The following is a 16,138-nucleotide window of genomic DNA, read 5'->3' on the forward strand; positions in this document are numbered from 1 at the left end:
ACATACATACATACATGCTGACAAACACTTTCCCCACTTCCCCCTTAACCTTCCTGCCCCTCCCCCTTACCTCCAGTGAGATGATCCTGCTCTGTACCGGCCTCTCTGGGCCAGTCCAAAATTGTTAACAAAGGGATGGTCCTATATATGTGGACATTGTATTCTGTGGTAGCTTTTTTCTTTACAGATATATGTTGAAAAGGGACTCTAAATGTGCCATAAACCCACACCACCCATGACTGAATTCATAGTTAAGAGAGTGAATATATACCACCGACAATAGCTTATTTTAATATAAAACTTAATAATTGCCCTGAGATTAGTCAAGAAGCCTCAACCATTTATGAGTTGTAAAGGTCACACAGACCTATTCCATCCTTGCCCAGGGGAGTTCTAACCTTTTTCTCCTCTCTTACAATACTCTTTTTCTTAACACAGACACTCCTCTTTTGTGTTTATCAGTTAAGTTCAAGAGTTGCATATATTAAACCAATCAATCACTGTCGGTTTCCATGAGGTCAAACGGTCAAGCATGGTTGAATTTTTTTTATAAAGCGGAGAGGAGAAGTTCATGACCAGATTTTATGATCCCTACACTTGTTTGATAGAAACAGTGGCAAGAAAAAGTAAGTGAACCCTTTGGAATTTCCAGCAATTACGTATACATTTGTGTTAAACGTGATATCATCTACATCTAAGTTACAATAATGAACAAACACCATCTGTTTTAACTAATAACACACACATTATTGTATTGTTCTTGTTCATATTGAATACATCATTCAAACATTCATAGTGTGGGTTGGAAAAGGTATGTGAACCCTTGGCTAATCACTCTAACAAACCTGGAGTCCTATAAATTAAATGGAATAAGAGGTGTGTGTTAGAGCTACTTTTTGTAGCAACCATTTTGAGTTTGCTATTTTCAAGAAGCATCTGCTGATTTAAACCATACACCACAAAAGAAAATCTCAGAATACCAACAATCACAAATTGTTAATTTGCATAAAGTCAGAAAGGGTCTCATAAAGTCAGAAAGTAATCTCAAATATTTATCAGTCCACAGTCAGACAAATTGTTTATAAAAGGAGATAAATTTAGTAGATCATCCAGCCACAATGACTCCAAGGGCACAATGCAGAATGCTCAATGAGGTAAAAAGGACATTATAGTAACAGTTACAGGCTTAAAGGAACCATTGGGACTGTTTAACATCTCTGTTCACAAGTCTACTTTAAGCAAAACATTGTTTCGTGGACTAATGAAACTAAGGTGACATTTTTCATGAGGAACCCACATGAAAACATCATCCCAATGGTGAAATATGGTGGAGAAAGTATCATGATTTTGGACTGCTTTGCTGCCTCAGGGCCTGGACAGTTTGCCATCATCGAGGGGACACTGAAGTCCCAAGTTTATCAAAGAATCATACAAGATAATGTCAGGATGACTGTCTGCCAGCTGAAGCACAGTAGAAGTTGTGTAATGCAGCAGGTCTACAGAATGGTTTCAAAAAAAAGCAATCTGCATTTTGGAGTGTCCCAGTCTTAGCTCAGACCTAAACTCATTGGAGATGCTGTGGAATGACCTCTATAGAGCCATTCACACCAGACATCCTAGGAAGATGACTGAGCTTAAGCAGTTCTGTAAGGAAGAATGGTATCAAATTCCTCCTGAACACTGTGCAGGTCTGATCTGCAGCTACCAGAAACTCTTGTTTGAGGTTATTGCTGCCAAACAAGGTCCGACCAGTTATTAAATCGATGGGTTCACTTGTTTTTTCCACCAGCACTGTGAATGTTTATTGGATCTGTTCAATAAAGATATGAAGTATTATTATTGTTTGTGTGTTATTAGCTTAAGCACATTGTGTTTGTCTATACTTGTGACTTAGATATAGATCAGAGCAGAGATGTCATGTTTCCCAATTGCTTGAAAGAACTAATGGTTGCTGAAGAAATACTGTATATATCAGGGATGTAACTTCCATAGATGCCATGCAATCTGCACTGATAGGATAGTAGGTTATCAGAAGTCTATAAATCTCCAGCATGCCGATGCTTCATTTCTGTAGCTCAGCCTTTCTTTCAAATGTCAGCATGAGAATAAACATCACATCAAGCCTCCAATCTGTAATTTCATGTTTTCCACATTTTTTTTGCCATTACTAATTGCGCCCTCACTACGAGGAGATTCCTTTGTGACATTGTGGCAATAGTTATGCGTTAGGAACTTACCTTATGTTAATACCACTTGAGCAATCATATTAACTTGCACTTCTGAGTTATTATTCCTCCCCATTCAGTAATCTGACCTCTATTCTGAAGTTGCTGATTGTTGTTGATTAGTTCAGCACTTGTAAGGGTAAGTTAAGTAGAAGGGAGAGAATTTCAGGACAGGATATTGATTTAATATGCTGTTTTTTTATAACTATTCTAAAATATGCTTCCTTAACCCCTTAAGGACCAGGCTGTGTTTTACCTTTTGTACCATTGGGACTGAGGCTGTTTTAACACTTTTGCGGTGTTCGTGTTTAGATGTAATTTTCTCTTCACTCATTTAGTGAACCCACACAAATTACCGTATTTGCTCGATTATAAGACAAGGTTTTTTCCAGAGCAAATGCTCTGAAAAATACCCCTCGTCTTATAATCAGGGTTGTCTTATAATCAGACCTCAAATAGGTCTGATTATGAGACTAAGATCCAGATCCCCCGCAGCGATGCAGGGGACCTGGATCCTCCTGTGTTAACCCCCCCAACTTACCGGTGCTTCTGAGTCCCCGGTGCTTAGTCCAGGCTGCGTGTAGAGCTCTACGTGATTCAATCGCGTAGAGCTCTACACGCTTCCCGGACTAAGCACTGGGGACGCAGATGCAGGGGACCTGGATCCTCCTGTGTTATGTCCCCCCCCCCCAACTTACCGGTGCTTCTGAGTCCCCGGTGCTTAGTCCTGGCTGCGTGTAGAGCTCTACGCGATACAATCGCGTAGAGCTCTACACGATACAATCGCGTAGAGCTCTACACGATACAATCGCGTAGAGCTCTACATGCTGCCCGGACTAAGCACCGGGGGCTCAGATGCAGGGGACCTGGATCCTCCTGTGTTATGCGACCCCCCCAACTCAGAAGCACCGGTAAGTTTGGAGGAGGGAGGGGGAGTGTTAAATGGGGGGTGTAAGGCATTTCTGGAGGCAGAGTGCTCTGTGAAATGCCCTTTAACCCCTTTAATGACACTCTGCCTCCTGAAATGCCTTTTACCTTCCTATATGCCACTCTGCCCCATAATATGCCTTTTAACCCCCTAAATTCCAGAGTGGCATATAGGGGTATAAGGCATTTCTGGAGGCAGAGTGGCACATAGGGGGTCAAAAGGCATATCATGGGGCACAGTGGCATATAGAGGGTTAAAAGGCGTATCATGGGGCACAGTGGCATTTAGAGGCTTAAAAGGCATATCATGGGGCACAGTGGTATATATGGGGTATAAGGCATTTCTGGGGCAGAGTGGCAAGCCTGGGGGCAGATGTGCATAACTGGGGGGGCAGGTGAAAAAAAAGGAAATAAAAACAAAATATTTTTCTCAATCATAGCTTTTATTAACAAACAATTGTTCACATAGTTTACATGAACTAACATTTACTGGTAAAACTTTTTTCCTATAGGGTTGTCTTATATTCAGGCTTTTTCTTTTTTTCATAAGTTAATATTCAGATTTTGGTGGGTCGTCTTATAATCGAGCAAATACGGTATATGTTGTTTTTTTCAGGACAAGAAGGGCTTTCTTCAGATACCATTGTTTTAATCATATTAACTAATTTCCCATAAAAAAAATAATAAAATATGATGAAAAATGTAAAAAAACCCAAATTTTCTGACTTTTACCCCAAAAATCTTTTACTCATCCAAAAAATCTAATGAAAAAACCTACTAAATATATTCTACTATTTGTCCTGAGTTTAGAAATACCCAATGTTTTTATGTTTTTTTTGCTTTTTTCTGCACGTTATGGGGCATTAAGTACAAGTAGCGTTTTGCTATTTCCAAACCATTTTTTTCCAAATCTGGTAATTCTTCCCCCCATGTGCCATTTCGGGTATCTTTGAAGCCGGCCAATGCAATTTACCCCATCAAATCATATATTTTTGAAAACTAGACACCCCAGGGTATTTCAAATGCTAGAATTTTAACTCTTTCCATGCACTAATTCTACCACCAGTCTTTGTCAAACTTTGTGGTAGTAATTTATTTTGTGTTTTTTATCGCTAAAATTGCTCTTCAGGTATGGATTTACAGCTCCTGGTATACATCACTTTCAAACAACACCCCAATATGTGTTCAGCAACATCTCCCGAGTACAGTCATACCCCCCATGCATGGGTTTGTCGGGTTGTTTGGGAGGTAAAACGCCACATTTAGGAAGTGCACATTTTTTTACTTGGAACTTTTACATCTGGTCATTCTGCCCCATGTCCTAATAGGACCATGTTTGAAGCCGGCTAATTCAATTTACCCCATCAAACCATATATTTTTGAAAACTAGACACCCCAAGCTATTTCAAATGCTAGTATTTTAACCCTTTCCATGCATGAGATTCTACCACCAGCCTTTGCCACACTTTGTGTTAGTATTTTTTTTTACACAAATTGTACTTTGGGTATACATTTATAGCTCCAGGTATACGTCACTATCAAACAACACCCTAATATGTGTTCAACAACATCTCTCGAGTACAGTGATACCACCCATGCATGGGTTTGACTGCTGTTTGGGGTTAAAAGGCCACATTTGGGAAGTGCGCTTTTTTTTCCCCTATTTTGGTCAGTCTGTGCCTATGCCCTATCTTTGAGCCTGGCCACTACAATTTACCTCATAAAACCATATATTTTTGAAAACTAGACACCCAAGGTACTTAAAATGGTAGTATTTAACCCTTTCCTTGCATCAGATTCTACCACCAGCCTTTGCCACACTTTGTGGTAGTATTTTTTTTGTATTTTTTTCACACAAATTGTACTTTGGGTATAAATTTATAGCTCCAGGTATACGTCACTATCAAACAACACCCTAATATGTGTTCAGGAACATCTCCCGAGTTCAGTCATACCCCACATGTATGGGTTTGTCTGGTGTTTGGGGTTAAAATGCCACATTTTGGAAGTGCGCTTTTTTCCCCCCATTTTGGTCAGTCTGTGCCTATGCCCTATCTTTGAGCCCGGCCACTCCAATTTACCCCATCAAACCATTCATTTTTTTAAATTAGACACCCCTTGGGTATTTGAAATGCTTTTATTTAAATTTTTCCACGTCAGGATTTTTGGGAAGATTTTAGCACTTGCTCATAATAATAAACTTTTTTGTTTACATTTTGCTGGAACTGGATAGTTCCTCTAAAGCATAATAATTTTTAAATGTTACCATGTTTTTTTTAAGCTTTTTCTTTTTTTCCTTTTTTTTTTTTATTTTTTTATTTTTTTTTAAATATTTTACTAATCACATAGTGATTAGAAAGCTGGGCTCCATTGACTTGTATGGTTGAATGCAGTACCTGTATTCAACCTGCAAGTAGAGCCAGAGTTCTCTAGAGGGTCTGGAGACCGTCTAGCTAACTTTTTCAACTTTATTATTTTTTTTCCCGGGCTGCCGGCATCTTGCGGATGGCGAAGACTGCGTGCAGCTGCGGCTGTGACCGCTCTCCGGAGCGGTCACAGCCTGCCCTGGGGTAAGGGCAGCGACACCATTGAAGTTTAGGAGGTGATCGCTTTTAAAACGGGCGTCCGCCGCCATACAATGTATGGCGGATGTTGACACCCCGGGGAGGGGCCAGACATGGCCCATCATGCCGATCTCGGTGTTGCTGAATGCCTCGACATCTAGGCATTACAGCAACACCGTTTAAGCTTAGAAAGTGATCGTTGATCACTTTCTAAGCTTGTTTAAGTCTGATGACGTGTCAGGCACGTCATAGGTCGTTAAGTGACCATTTTGCATGACGTGCCTGACCCGGCAATGGACGTTAAGGGGTTAAGGTTAAAACGTATGTTACATTCACACCTTATATTACTAAAGTTTAAATAAATTAATTTTGCACTAATAGCTATCATACCACCTCTCATCTTTTCTCTGTTCCTTATGTTTGTCAGCCCATTACCTCAAGATTGTAAGCTTGCGAGCAGGGGTCTCTCCACCTATTGTATTGGTTTGTCTTAGTCTGTCAATTTTAATAATAATAATAATAATAATAATAATAATAATAGTTGCAGTTGACATTTAGCTAAAAGTGACCAACATCATCTTTATGTTATCCATGACCTGTCCGTCTCCGAAGCTGGACTTGTACTTGGTCTGCTATACCACAAGCCTAGATGATTCCTCTTTCTAGACCTAGGCTGGGATAATCAGTTTAAGCTGATCACTGTTCTGCAACCGATAGTGAGCTGATTCATAAATGATGCTGTTTACAAAATGAAGCAGTTGGTTAAGATGGGTCCCTTTTTAAATGTTAAAGCTCCCATCACAAATTGTCTCATTGCAGAAATAACCACATGTGCATTTTTGTCTTCCTAATCACATTTCACTGCCAAATGTTACAGCAAGAGAAAGAAAACATGTTGATATAAAATATGTAGTTTGGTTAGACCTTTTTAATATGGGTTCATTATGTGATGTCTTAATGAACTTTATAGTACAATATCATTAAAAACTTTCTAATTGCTTATAAATTATTTTCAACCCTTTGCTGGCTTGCCTTTCTAGTATGATGTATATTTTATGAAACATGTTTTTATAATCTATTTGTAGGTGGGACATTAAAAACTAATAGAAGGCTGCAGACCGTAGCAATGTGTAGCTTTTTGTGCATTGATCCAAATTCTGCTGGACCATCTGTCCTATCTGGGGGCTCCATTTTTAAAAAAGTAATATACGCCATATTAATGCAACATTACATTAAATCTGTCTCAAATATCAACTGGTCTATAGATTATCCCTATTATATGGTAGCTAAACCTAGGGCCATATTTAATTCTAAATAATAATTAGATTCCAATAAATGTTGATGTAAAGGTACCTGCAATGCATGCATAAATAATTATATAAATATATGAATACAGTATATTTGTGAGTGTCAACTTAAATTTCTCTAATCATACATAGTTAGTTAGTTGTTTACAAACAATAAAAGCCACAGCATTTATTATACTCAAAGTAAATGGTTCTAGATCACAAAAACGCTGTTATAGCTGATATTGTATTAAGGGATATTTTAGTTATTTACAAATTAATTTATTAAAGCATTTCTCTTTGTGGTCACCGTCCTTAATAGGATATACACTATCATAGATATCATTATCATATATGTCATCATTGGCAATACCAACATAGGAATGCATCAGGATCATTAATTGTAAGGCATGCATACAGCCCTAAATCCTGAGGCAGGGGAAGATGGAATCTTTACTGCTCAGCTATATCTCCCCCTAATCAGCCCTAAAATCCCTGAGGCACAGGATTTACCAATACAGTCACTAAGAAAGGATATAGCTTGGATATACCATTGGTATTGGCCCTTGGCAATCTCTGGCCATTGAGCAGTTGACCTTTTTTAAATGCAGTGGTATAACCAGTGATATATTTATCTTTGACACTGTCCTAGACCTTGGCAGCGCCACCACCTGTGCGTTCTTCAGAGCGTTGGTATAGTGCATCATATCCCGGTGCTCTGCATGTGGCGTCGCAAGGAAGTAAACTATGGAGGGTGTGCCGACTCAGCACAGTCCTCCCTAGTGCTAATGGACTGGTTGGTGAGGTCAACCATCTCTTTTTTAACTGGCCCATTAAGCAGTGGTCTGGAGGAAGCATGATTGCCCAATAAGGCAATTGGCTCACTGTTATGAGCCAAAGAGGCTGCTATTATACCTAGGGTAATTATGTTAAATAGTTAATTAATCTACACTATAATTTTTAAAGGCAAACTGGGGCCTTTCACGTTGGAGGGAATTCCCAGCAGCCCAACAGCAAAAATCATAATGTACACTGACTAGTTCTGTCTACAAATACACAGATCTAGCTCTTCCATTATTTTAGCATCTAGAAAATGCTGGACACAAGTGAATTATGTATAAAGAGCAGTTCAGGTGTAAAAAGTAGAATAATAAGAATAATAAAGAGGGACATTGCATTGGTTGCTATGGAGATTGCATCACTTTATCTCAAGAGGGATGGTGATATTGTATCAAATTATTAAACATTAAGACTACTTCACTCTTACTTGTTTGTAAGTCATTGAACAGGTGAACACATAACACAGTTCAGCATTTTCAAGCATTTTGTTATACTACTCATACTAATTTGGCTTGTTCAAAAGTCCATATTTCCCCCAATCTATTTAACTTATTCTTAAGTGGGCATTTGTTTCTGGAGGTAATAAAATCTCTTACACTTAGTAAAAAATGAACCATTATTTTCTTTCCACCACTGCAGTATTGCAATTAAAAACTATTCTCATGTAATACTAGTGAAAGTTTTTACTTTTCCCATTCTAACATTTTATGCTCTTTTAAAACTTTATGTGAAAATCCTGATATTGGAATGGTGCACAAATCTCTAAAAGTTAAATACATTATTCTACATGACCTGTTCAATGTTCTTTACAGATGTATTGTCCAGATGAGACTGGCGATACTATATTTTGTCATAGGAATTCGCCTTTACTTATCTCCTTTCTTAGTCATTTTATTCTTTGTTTTATTGTATTTTTAAGGCTTCATTTGAAATTCTCACACCTTAGGCTTAAGCGATATCTTGCACTTCTTGATTGTTTAACTACTTTAAGAGATTTAAAAAAAATCAATAATATCCAAGTATTTCCTGCCCATAAGACACAAACATTTGGCGTTTCTTTGTAGACAATAAGTGTCAGGAGGCTGTTTTATGCAGCTAAGTTGTCGACATCAAAGTGTGGTAATATCACAATTTAAACTCAATGGCCCACATGAGTTCCACTAGGCTTAAGTAAAAAGCGTGTTATGGTTTAGGCAAGATGTGTTCTAAATTCCCAACTGCTCTACAACTGGAGTATATTAACTGTGATGAATGTACCACTGGTTAAATCTTTACATTGTAATAGCACATCTTGAGTTGAAAAAATCACAATTTTATCTGTATATAGGCTGTAATATACAAAGAATATTGCAACCAATCATAAGCATTAAAAGATTTTTGCCATTGTGGATCAGGCGAAACTTTTTAACATGTAACTTTAACATTGATATACATATAATACAGGTTTTTCTTAAGATGTCAGCAGTATTTTAAAAACGTGATTTATATTCTGTGATAAAACATAAGATTTGAGATCAAGTGAGTCAAGAATGGACAGCCACATAATAGCCTGCACTAACACAAGACATGTGTTTCATCCTTCATAGACCTTGTGAGCAAGCAGGTCCACGTTTGGACTTACACTTGAGATCAACATCAAAAAATCCCCAAAGGACAAAATAGCATACTAAAAGGTTTTGAGATCAGATTTATGTGTTGATGGAGATTGTTTCCTCTGTAATGGCACAAGTGATCTAAAACTTGAGAGGCTTCTGACCAGGGACACACCATAGGACAGGCTATTAAAAGGAGGTCCATTCTTGGTTCAGATGTTCTGAACTGTTTTGTATGTAATTATATCCTGTGATACTCCACATTTTTCTGCTTCCTGACTCTCAGCTAATTAGCTAGTGGAGTGTGTTGATAATTGAAACTGCTCATGTAGTGATAACTTCCTGTTTTTGCCCCAAATCGGCAGATGGGCTTGAGTTTACATCCAACCAATAAGTGAACCAGCTGAGTGGTTCAGAGAAAGCAGGTTGCAACTTTGAAAGTTTAAGCTGACCCTTTCAAAACATTGGTTCAGCTTAAAATGTTATAGTAAACATTTGTTGTAATAACAGTAACAAAAAGGGGAATGTAGATGTCATAAATACCTTTTAATGAGTAATTAATTTACATATCTAGGCACTCTGAGTTTCTCCCTTGGTATCATAGTAGAATACCAGGCATCTGGGGCAATGCTTTATTCTCCAAGTAATTACAGAGGTATTTTCTTTTGCTAGTTCCCCACCTGTTTCTGCTCACAGCCCACCCTATTTCTGCTATAATAGCAGCTAAGTACATTCCCGGGGTGGCCCCACCTCAGCTCTGCTCCTCCATACATCTGTGTTGAGTAGTGAGGAGAGCTCTCGGTCACCTATACACAGTCATAAGGGTACAAGAAGCAACGTATTCTCATAAATTACATTCATGAACAAGCATACTCCATTATTGTCACATTTGCTTTACAAAGTGTTATTTGTTTACATACTTATAAGACCCTATTTCAGAGGAAAACAACTGAACTAGAGCTCAATGTGACCTTGCACGTTTGTTAAAACATTTCTATTTAGTAATATGTTAAGAACATCTTTATCAAGTGACACACAAATGTGATTGGTTTTCTTGTGACTCCATTTTTAGTGCAACATTTATTAAATCAGCAAAAAAACCTGGCTCATTACGGCTATTACAAGGCTAATAATAATTATGTGAAGAATTGATGTAATAGACACACTTTTATGGAAGCCGTTTCAGTGACACTGATTTGTTTTTTAGGTAATCAGGCATGAACTTTCCATGAACCACATTTCTCAGAAGGTTCACAATTTTGGTCAATGTGCTCTTTGTAAAATAAGTGCCCATTTTGTTTATTTTCATACCTTTATATTAGTAACATTTTTCCAGTAGTGCCAATTCCTTGTGTTACGTTTTGTGCACATTTGCAAATGTTTTTGTTATTCTGCATAAAAAATACATTAGCTCATGGCAAGAATGAATTATTTGGGTATAAGATTAACAAACATAACATTTTCATAGCCTCCAACATATTAGGTATCCAAATCTGGAGACCTGCATTGGGGTGTTGCAAAAGACAGCTGGGCAGGACGGGAGGTGTGGACACCCAACGGGCTTACCGAAATAGTCACATTACAAGGATGGCATAGCAGGAGCTGTAGTGGAGGTTGTGCTACAATATCATAGGCCTCCATTGTAAGAAATCCTTTTTCTGTCACACACTTTAGGCTTGATTATGACTACTAGAACATATATTTATTTTGAACACGTAATGTAGCTATTTACAGGATCCTGTGGTATATTTCTGTATCCTATGACTGCTTCGTTAGGAGTTCCTAAATGTATCCCAAATATAGTAACGAACTTGTACACTAACGGTATGTAAAAGTGTATAAATATATGTACGCCACCAAGGGCAAGCTCTCTCTCTTCCATCTTCCATCTGTCACCTTTATCTGACCAAGAATACTGAGCCTACAGTCTATCCACCATTACTGTATGTATTGATACTTTGTTATTGAATAAACTTGCTTAAGAAGACTTTGAAGCTGTTTAGTCACTGGAGAAGTTTCGATATTCAAGGCAAAGAATAATCTAACATCCATTGATTGTAAACCGCGTCAATGCTCCCCACTGCCCCGAAAAGTGGAGCAGATACCCAGGACAGTTGATCAGTGCCTGAAAATCAGGACTGTACCACGAAAACCGAGACTGCTGAGATGTATACATTTTAACAGATATAGATTTGCTGAACACATGTTTAATGCAATATACTACTATTTTTTTGCATGTCCTTGGGCCAAAAATGCTTGAGGGTGTGGACAGCCTGGCTTCTGCATGGTCGAGAGTTAGTATGTTAATCTTTATGATTATTTCCCAATGCTTCCAACTAGTAGAACATAGTATAGTGTACAGGGACACGTATGTCACACAAAATATACCCATGCATAATATAATGTACATGAAACCTGTGTGTGCTAGGTTAAGACAGTAGGAACATAAATTACAGGGCAATAACATTAACAACTTTAGTTACCATGAGAATTAGTTTTTCTTGTAACTAACCTATATGCACTTGACTGCTTAGGCATATAGCAATCAGGATCATTCTAACTAACCACACAATCCACAACAAAATAAGAGACACGACACCAGATTAAGGTGGGGGGTAGGGTTTTTGGCCACAGCACCCAGATCAAGCAAAACAAGAACATAGCCTTAAACAAGCCACCATCTACAGGACCTTAAAACCTAGTAGGTGGTTGTTACACACATAACCAAGAGTCCTAATCTGTCAGATGCTACAGGATGCCTTTAGGACATGCCTTCCAAAGTCTACCTGGGAGAAGTAATTGATCTAAAACTAGATAAGCTCTGGCCAAGGGGGAGCACCACCGCTGTGACAACACAATATAGACTAAATGGGCATAAAGGCTCAAGCTGCTCCAAGCTCACGAAGGGGAACAAAGTATGGCATCTTTCTTACCTTCCTCTAACCCCAACCTTGCAACAATTGCTCTCCCAATAGAAAAAGAGTAAACTGGCAGGCAACTAAATGTCTAGGCCAGCAGTCATGCCCCCCTTCCCTATTGATTCAGGGAGGGCATTTATTAAAATGTGCATGAAGACAAGTTCGAATGGTCATAATAATAAACTTAATAATAATCAATGTAATTGATCATAATCAAATTAAGGCCAGCGACAGCCAAAATATGTCTGCCAGCTGGCTGTGTGCAGGCACTCATTCCCTTTTTATACGGCTGGAACAGCAGGGTTCTAGATAGCCAGTCGGGGCCTTTATGCAGTTCTATCATATACTAACTCCTGTTATGTTAAAATAACTCCAAATATAACTAAAATGATCAGTAACAAAAACTAAACGTGATATGTGTAATAAATCTGTTTTACCCTATGATGTTGAGGGGACCATTAACCAACCATGGTTGTGTGTCATCTTTGTTTTGCTATATAACTTCAATCAGTTATTGCACCCCAGCCTAGATCATTTTATTATTTTCAGTGTATAACAAAGGTCTGGGAACACAGTAATGACATGGTGTAGAATGTCTGTCATATGTGAGTTGTTGATACTCTTTGCTTTAAATAATGTAAAAGTATGAAACATCAAAAGCTTATATGAGAAGATACATGCCAATTATGAGTATATCTGCATACTTCGGAAATCTCTGCGACAGCTCTCAAACTATCAATAATTCCTTTACTGCCTTTTAGTACATAGATTGCTGGTTATTTTTGTGCCAAAGACCCTGGCATGTGGCTTCATATTAAGAGGCGCTGATGTGAAATGACCCATGCTTTTTTAAAACATGGCAATCTAATTTGAACTTGTATACCAATTACAGGTCTCTACGGAGCAGTCTGGAGTGAAACAAAAATATTAGAATATGTTGTACATAGGCCTCAAGGGAAAGCAAACGTAAGCAAAAACCGAGGGTTTGTTCCTTTAAATTGTCTTTAAATAGCCATGGTAGCCTCTATTTAAGTATTGTTTTAATAAATCATAAAAACACACTAGACATTATTATGATTCTAGATACATTAGCAGTTATGTCTTAGCGTCTTGGCCTTTACATAGTCTACCTTGCATTTTCAAATAAGGCAAACTAATATGAAAATAGAAAATACAATTCAGCTCCCACATGATTCCTATTGTTATGCTCCATAGTGTTGTATTTTAGAGATTTTTTGGTAAAAATGGTCATATATTGTAATACAAGTACTGTTTTTAAACACACAACATATGTGAACATTAAAAAGTTGAGCGAATGAAAAACATAGCTTTTTCATCATTAAATTCCCAGTAATTTCTTGAGGTACACTCAAGTATTTTAAATTTTTTCATATTTTGAGTTGCTTTTGTTATATACAATTTTGTACATCAGAAGTTTTTACATAAGGTAATGCATTTTAACCCCTTAAGGACAGACCATTGTACCATATGTGAAAATTAACATTTTTGCGGTGCTCATGTTTAGCTCACTTAATGTACCCACACAAATTATATATTGGGTTTTTTTTCAGGGCGAGAAGGGATTCCTTTAGATACCATTATTTTGATTATATCATCTAATTTACGATAAAAAAAAAAAAAAAAGATAAAATATGGTGAAAAAACTAAAAAAAGCTTACTTCTTACTTTTATTTGAAAAGTCTTTTACTTATCTGCAAAAACTGAACTTTAGTTTTTGGCTACTTCCAAAAGAATGACAGGTTTACCTATACCCCTCTTCCAACAACTGTTGTTGTTCTCCCCTTCCCCACCTTAAAATACCCAAGCAGACAACTATCAATGCTTGCATTGTGCCCACTTCTGACAAAACTTAACCCATTTGAGTATTTTTAAACCCTTCTTCAAACTCATCACCCAAAATTCCTTAGGATTTGTCCATTCGTTGCCACATGTAGCCACCATTACAAGCCATTTTGGCAGTATAGCTTGGAAATGTAACTGAACATACAAAAGATATAGAATGGTATAAGGAAGCTTGAGATAGAGGCATTTGAGAAATGTTTTACTTATTGCAATGTGAATAGTTGTGACCTTCTAAAGAGGTTTGAGTCTGCACAACCTACCTAATGAGGTAGCTAATGACGGTATAAAGAGCAAAATGCATAAAATATGTTATGTACTTGTGTAAACCACATAAAATACTCTATATATGTATAGAATGCATACTGTCCAATGTCATAATTCTCTCTGTAAAAAGTGATGTCAGAAAGTAAGAAAATGTGAACTTTTGTTTCATAAACAATTTTGACATTGAAGAAATAAAAATGCCACCGTCTTCTCTTTTTAAGTTCATGCAGTATTTATATCAGGATGTAATTTAGTTCATATACCCCACAAAGTCCTCTAAAAAGGTTAGTAAATTCAAATGGATTATTTATGTATTCCAGTGAATTCCATTGGAATTTAATGCTCAGAACACAGCCTCTTTCATCTGGCATCATGTTCTGTATGCGAGAAACAAGTGCAGCTATATTCTTATAAGAGCTTCAACAGTCCCTACACCCCTGGAGTACCATTGGAGACAGTGATGAAGTATGGTCTCAATTCCCTTATTAGCTGTAAGACCTAAAAATTATATGTGCAATTAAAAGGCAAAATGCTGATATTACTCATAGGAAGCCCTTTGTACATTAGCAAGGTACAAAAGTCTGCTGACACTTTGTAACAGAGATAGTCAGCAGGGCCGAAGATTAATAGGGCATCATAAATTTGCAGAGTGAATAGGAGAAGAATAAGCATGTTGTGCAGCAGATAAATAAAGAGCATGGTCAGCCTGACAAAACCTTTAAAGGGAAAACCAATCCTTCAAAGATGCAACCAGAAGCCCGTTAATCGAGGAAACATATAATTTCCATTTTTAATCACCATATTAATTTTTCCCGAAAGCACCAAAGCTAAATCAGTTTTACTGTTTAGGTTATACTATAAGGCTGGGAGATAAATATAGAACCTCATTTTTGTCTATTTTGTTTCCTGAAAATACATTGAGCATGAGATAAAAAAATTGGAGCGATTAAGAGGTGACACATTTGACATCACTTTCTCAAAGAGATGAATTCTGCATTCCATACATTCTGTTTAACCCATTGTCAGGGTCCTTCCTTGGGATGCCGTTGTGTCTCTAGCTATGAGATGGTGCACTGAGTACTTTCTCCTGCTTTAAAATGCCTTCTGTGACATTGTTGTTGTGGCATCATGTCTTCTAAACAAGCACATACTTTATATCTGGAATCTCTAATGAGAACTCATGGTGTTGCTCAGGATGCAGTTTGGTGTTGCAACCTCTTGTTCATAGACAGCATTTAGGTCCTTTATATTTTGAACCCATACACACCGTATATACTTGCCAGTGTTGGTGATCTTTGGGTGCATGTTGTTGTTTGCTGTATATATATTGTTTGATTATATAAAGTGTGGAAAAATAAAGGGTTTTTGTAGTTTTACATCTCTAGGTACTTCATAAAATATTACATTTTTAATAATTTACAATGTAGCAATCTATATTTTATAATACTGCGTATTTACCATATATTGTAGCCTTCTTGGCTTCGTGAATTGAAACAAAAGATTTACATTGTCTTTGGTTCTATAACATCTTACAACTGGGGGGACACATGCATCCTTTAATTTGTAGTAACAGCACCATATTGGTAGAAAGGTGTCATTAAGTGTATTTAATAACAAATGATTTCTGACTTTATAATTGCATGTGTATAAGATCTGCCT

At 37.4% G+C, this 16,138-nt stretch overlaps 1 non-coding gene across 1 annotated transcript; it reads right to left on the bottom strand.

The window, feature by feature from the left end:
• Window positions 1-296: 296 nt before the first annotated feature.
• Window positions 297-421, bottom strand: LOC149299884 (U6atac minor spliceosomal RNA). Its single transcript, XR_016272349.1, has one exon. It is a non-coding gene; the product is annotated as a U6atac minor spliceosomal RNA (small nuclear RNA).
• Between the last annotated feature and the right edge of the window lie 15,717 nt (window positions 422-16,138).

Source organism: Sceloporus occidentalis, unplaced genomic scaffold (genome assembly GCF_023333645.1).
Source record: "Sceloporus occidentalis isolate IW3139 unplaced genomic scaffold, rSceOcc1.0.p SCAF_27, whole genome shotgun sequence".
NCBI lineage: Eukaryota > Metazoa > Chordata > Lepidosauria > Squamata > Phrynosomatidae > Sceloporus > Sceloporus occidentalis.